Source organism: Diabrotica virgifera, chromosome 6 (assembly GCF_917563875.1).
Source record: "Diabrotica virgifera virgifera chromosome 6, PGI_DIABVI_V3a".
Taxonomy (NCBI): domain Eukaryota; kingdom Metazoa; phylum Arthropoda; class Insecta; order Coleoptera; family Chrysomelidae; genus Diabrotica; species Diabrotica virgifera.
Window position 1 is genome coordinate 36,157,572 of NC_065448.1, and position 6,694 is coordinate 36,164,265.

Sequence of the window (6,694 nt, forward strand, 5' to 3'; positions counted from 1 at the left end):
AGGGCGTTGAAGAAAACAAAATTTTACACATTTTTTACGATTTTGCCGAAACTACTGGCAACATTGTAATAAAACTTAGCGGGTTTTAAGAGGTAGTTATTGTGCATGTTTTGACATACAATTAAGGATTTGATATTCATCGTTGGCGCGCTTAGGGGTAATGGTCTGAATTTTCAAAGAAAAAAAGATAGTACGCCACTGACATATTTCAAATTAACAATCATCTTTGAATTCCTCATTCAATTTGCGATAAAAAAAACTATCTTATCATATAAAAATGTTTTGCTGCAAAAAATAAAATATCTTATCGCTTCCAAAGTATTCGAATTAGTTTTTATAATGGACGTACGAGTTTATAATACGTATGTAGATGTAGAAACTACTAATATGTAGTAGTTCGAATACTTTGTAAGGGTTAAGATGTTTTATTTTTTGAATAAAAATGGCGCGTCGTATGAAAAAATAGGAAGATATATTTTTTGTCTCAAATTAAACGAGGAATTCAAAAAGGATTGTTGGAAGTTCTATATTAAAAAAAATGGCCCGATTTTCATTGAAAGTCCCGGATTTTAGGTATTTTTTTAGACTTGTCCCGAATTCGACTGACTTGGAGTTGGTCACACTAGGTATGCGGCAAAATAAACAGTACCGAAATTCGTATGTAAACTCCTGGACAAAATTAACGCACCACTCATATTTTTCTCAATAATCTTTATTTATTGATAATTTACTGTACGACAAGTTGCCTATGGACCTTGTTTGACAGTGACAGTTGTTATGTAAGATAATAATAATCTTGTTTTAACAATAATTTGTATAAAAATTCGTTTTAGACTAAAACTGAGTTAAACTTTTCATAAAAAGTGCCGATTAAAGCCAAGTGCTTGTGAGAACAAGCTTTTTATTGTGATATTTTTCATCACATGCATGTTTGGAAGTTCATTTGCATAAAAATCAAATAAAAAAATTAACCGCTAAAGAAATTTGTCAATGAAGGAGGCAGTGCGAGCATCGACTCTCCTAGATGAAGGATATTCAATGCGATACGTTGCAGGTTTGTTAGGAAGACATCATTCCAGCATCAGTCGCAAGGTGAGGCGATATAATGAAACAGGGTCGTACCATCGAAGACCAGGGCAAGGGCGAAAACGTTGCACTAATCAAATTGATGATCATCTTTTGAGACAACGTGCTCTCAGAGATAGGAGAGTCACCAGCAATTTGCTAAAAAATAAACTAGCAGATATTCGAAATGTCGCGATATCGTCTCAAACAGTTAGAAGACGTTTACATGAAGCAGAATTGAGCAACAGGAAACCGGCCAAAAAACCCTTGCTTACCAGAGAACACAGATTTCAGAGATTGAATTTTGCAAGATTGCATCAAAATTGGACCATCGATGATTGGAAACGAGTTCTTTTCTTCGATGAGACTAGAGTAAGCTTAAAAGCTCCAGATGGTCGTGAGCGTGTCTGGCGAAGGCGAGGAGAAAGATTTGCCAGCTGCAATATCTCTCCTAAAGTACCTTCTGGTGGCGGCTCTAAAATGTTTTGGGGGGAATTTGTTTTGAAGCTCGTACGGAGTTGGTCCCCATACGTATGAGCTCTATGAATGCCCATTATTACTTAGACAACATTATTGTCGAACATGTAATGCCTTTTTCTCAGTTTCTTGGACCTAATTTTTTATTCATGCAAGACAACGCTCGTCCTCATGTGGCTCGACAGGTTATTGGCTACCTACGTAGAAAAAATGAAAGAATACCCATGAACGAACATATAAAACACGCTGTATTTTCCTGTCACCGTGTCACACAAAAAATTAGCCAGCGCAAGTACATGTAATAATTATTGTTACATGTACTTGCACTGGACAATTTTCTTTGTGACACGGTGACAAGAAAATACAGCGTGTTTTATATGTTCGTTCATGGGTATTCTTTCATTTTTCCGACTGTAAATGATGTTGATATTCCATTATTAGAGTGGCCACCTAACAGTCCGGACATGAATCCTATAGAGCATCTATGGGACTATCTAAAAAAAAAGATTCGAAGTCGTAGACCCCGTATTGCCAATCACAACCAACTCATTGAGGCCGTTATTGAAGAATGGGAGAATATTCCGCAAGCTTTTGTTGAACATTTGATATCAAGCATGCCTCGACGCATAAATGCAGTCATAACAAGTAGAGGAGGGCCTACACGGTATTAGTGTTGACCCAGATGCATTTATTGAGTTACTTTACTGATTTTTTTTTCTTTTTGCAATTTGGAGTTATGCTAGCTTACTTGCGCATTTCCGGCAAAAACAAATTTTTAAAGAAACAATAAGGCAAATTAAGGTCATGATGAAGTCATGTTGGACTTATTTGTAGGTGTTTATTATTATTTCAATGTAAGTTAGTTTTATTTTGTGTTCATATTCAGTGGCGGCCGGTCAGGGTCGGCAGTGCCGACCCACACATTTATATAGATAGATTTTTTTAATATTTGTATCTGTGAAGTAAAAAAAATCTGTTAGATAATACAGACTAAATTTTATTCATGGTTTTTAAAAGGATTTGATCAATCCGAGCGTTAAGTGATCCCTGCGCATAACAGACTTCTCAAAAAATGAATGATCCGAGCCATTCATCTGACTTTTCGGCTAGCGGTACCCAACGCATTCGTAGCTGACGATTTACACGTAAAACTCAACGAAATAACAAGTCGATGAGCAAGCGAACATACATTCTCTCCGTAGGCAGGTACGGCATATTTAAATCTGCCGGTCGGTAGTGCATCGCCAGATCGCATCGGCAGAAATTGTCAAAAATAATCACGTCGTTTAATTGATATTGTAATTTTTTAAGTTGTCAGGAATTATCATTTAGTGGACATGATCGATCGAAGCATTTGTTAAAAATCAAAGTAATTATAGAGAAAATAATAAAATTGTTTTAGAAATATTTACTTTCTGATTCGAAGTGTATTCGTAATACAGAATGAACTAATACATATAATCAAATAGTTACATTTTGAATAACGTTATTGAATCTGAGATTAAGAAAACCATTTGCTTTTCGCTGAAAGTAGATGAAACTTTTGATTATCATGTCATTCACAATTATCAATTATTGTTGTTCCATACGCGTTACGTCGTTACGTGGTAATATTTATGAGAGGTTTTTAGGTTTTAGAAACGTGAGTAAAAGCAATAAGGCAGAATATATTTTTGATGTTTTAAAGAATTTTTTAAAATTTTTTGATATCAAAAATAAATTTATAGGGCAAACTGGGGCAATCTTATGACGGCGTTGCTGTGATGTGTGGTGAATTGCATGGTCTCATAACTAAAACTACATATTGCATCACAAGCTTTATTTACTCACTATTATGCGCATATAATGAATTTAGTTTTGCATGATACGTGTAAAAAAATAAAGAATATCGTCGTTTCTTGCCAGTTTAGCTCACCTAAACGGATTACTGCTTTAGAACAAATTTGTTTCGAAAAAAAAGCGAACAGTTTGTCAGACGCGATGAAATTTTAAATCTCGGTTAGTTTTATCTAAGCAGATTATCTCTGGTAGTTTTAGTATCTGTAGTAGATTTTCGTGAACAGCTTTTGGAAGTTTTTGATTTTATTATCGAAGGCGACGATTTTGAAATTGGCGATACCTCGATCCGTGAAGCAATCGATTTGAGAACTTTCTTTTAAATTTAAATTCTTTTAAATATTTTTAAGACAGAGTTTGCCCAAGATATTCAATATTGTTCAAAATCAGTCAACTGACATTATTTATTCAGAAAATAGAATACGAAAGCTGGTGCAAAATCTCAGAGATTTTCGTAATGATAGTAGTTTCCAATATATACGCAGTGACATTTTGGACTCGCTTGACATTTCCGAACCATTCCAAAAAAGACAACAACATGATACATATCTCGAAAAACGAATAGGTATATCTTGAAATTTTGGATACCTACTAATAATATGCAAATAGATACTCGTTTTTCGAATTTTGAAGATTTGCAAATTTTTGACCTCTTTGACGATTCAAAATTTAAAAGTTACCTTCGCCAAAGAATTTCCAAGATATTTATTATAACAAGTTAGGTACTTAAAAATTATACCGATCCAAATATTTTCAGACAGTGGGATAAGTTACAAAATATGTATGTATGTATATTCTATGTACCTAGTAAGTACTGCAATTCGTTATAACAAACTGTTCATCAATTATCTTATCACCACTACCACCAATTTCTGCCTCAAATAAACGGGATTTATCTTGTCTCAAAAGAATCAACACGTATAGTCGAAACAACATGAAACAAGAGAGAATGTCAAGTACATCAAATAAAAAAAAAACAAAAAACAACAAAATCTCCTATGATGATTTAAGCCTTTTAGTTTGATGGTATACCTAAATGAGGAGACAAAAAAACCTTGCCGACCCTGTCTCTCAAGGCCACGAGCCGTCACTGTTCATATTGTAAATATTTAGATTAATTAAAGTGGTGCGTTAATTTTGTCCAGGAGTTTATGTGTTAGGCGGCGAAACGTACTGAGTGGTTTCCGAACGTCGTTATAACGTATGTGGATGTCGTGATAATGTTAGGTAATAAATTAATAAGTTAGGTGATAATAAATTTGGGGTCAAAGACGACCCCCTTGGCTTTCCATGTTCCAATTGTATATTAAGTAAATACCGTCTATTATGTGGAATTCCGAATAATTTTGCGAATAATAGGTTGTATAAGTGCAATTGCCGTGTACATATCGCCGCTTCGCAAGAACGTAGACTTAAGTCAAAATTTGACGAAATTGAGTTATTAATGCAAACCTACTTAAAATAAAAATATCTATCGCGTGAATAAAGACCTATGTCTACATTTTCTTATGAATACAGACCCAAGTTAGTTACGCCGCAGAAGGTGAAGCAATTTGTGGGTTTACTTCTCGTCAAGAACGACTGTTTTTATATTTACGATTAGTTTTTGTAAAAATTCTCTCTAAAATAATGACCCTTTTTATAGTTAAGTCAGCGTTTTAACAAAGTTGAAGTAAATGTTTTTCAGGAAAAAAGACTCAACTCAAATAGGGGTAACAAAATGATAAAATTTAACCATTTTAACACTTTATAAATTTATCTAGTTATTACAGTTTGTACTTAGATATATTTCTAACAAAATTGTATAGGTAATTTCTTTAAAGTAACAACTTATTCGGAGTTATGCCCATAATCGTATCTATAAAATTTTAAAATGCCTCTCGTCTAAAATCGTCTTTTTTGACTTAAGCCTACGTTCTTGCGAAGCGGCGATATGTAGATAAATAAGTATGAAGACTACGAAAAAGGAAAATCTTTTCCAAGGAGGCTCTTTCTTCAAGATTTGGCCCTTGAGCTAGTTACACCCTTTACACAATCCCGACCGCGTCAAGGTTTTCATAAACACATTCAAACAGCCAGAGATATGGTACTAACAAAATTTTCAGAAGATTCTGAAGATGCAAAGCCAACTGAAAATCCCAGGAAACGTGGCCGATGTAAAATTTACAGTCGATCATCCGACAGAAAAATTCACATCGAAACGCGATAAATACAAACATTTAACATGCATATTTAACAAAAATTTTTTGTTATACCTGTGGCGACGTAAATTAGCGTATATTTTCAAATTTCTTCAGTCCTAAGTTCAAAATGATGTTTCTTGTTTTTGTTCAGTTGTAATTAAAAATGTACTTTACTAATTTTTATTAATAATTTATTGATATACCTAATACCAACATTAAAATTATGAATACATTATTTTATTTCTTACAACTTAATTTTTTTGTCAAATTTCATTTTTGACCGGGGGTCCTTTTTGACCCCCGTTTGACCACCATCATCCCTATAAGAAAAAAGGTTGGCCATCGGAAGGTTAAGCAGTTTTCTCATAATATTACACAGAAACGACATTTGAAAGTACAGTATGCGGCAAAATAAACAGTAGGTACTGAAATTCGTCAAATGCCTCAAAGGGCCTAGCCGGGTAAGATGGTGAAAAGTGTCCCCAACTCAATTTAAATTCCATATAGGCCATTTTTAGCACATATAGAGGAACTCACTTTCTGAAATTTTTAGCCCCCTAGGTGGTCACGTGACCCCCCTAGAGCCTAATTAGGCTTTTTAGGTTTTTATTTTTTATCTCAGCCGCATCAAGAGCTAGCCAAAAACTTTATTTAAAAAAGTTGTAAGTTTCAAAAAGATCTATGTAAAAAAAAATTTTTAATTTTTTTGGCGGGAAATTCAAATTTTTAGAACAATTTTAAACTTTTAAACAACTCTGAAAAAAAACTAAGACACTCGTTTTTACGAAAATAAATTATAATGTGTATTTTTGCACAATCTTTCATCCTGAATTTTTTCAGATTTTTAAAATTGGTGAAACGTACCTTTAAAAATAAAAAACCGCATTTTTTCGGTTTTTTTTTCCGTTTTTTGATACAATTTTACACATATTTTTCAAAAAAGGTAACACCGTCACTAGAATAGGTAAAAAACTGAAAAATAATTGGGGTTTGCTTAATAAAAAATTTTTGTAACGCCATCCGTTTTCAAGATACAGGGCGTTGAATAAAACAAAATTTTACACATTTTTTACGATTTTGCGGAAACTACTGGCAACATTGTAATAAAACTTGGCGGGTTTTAAGAGGTAGCT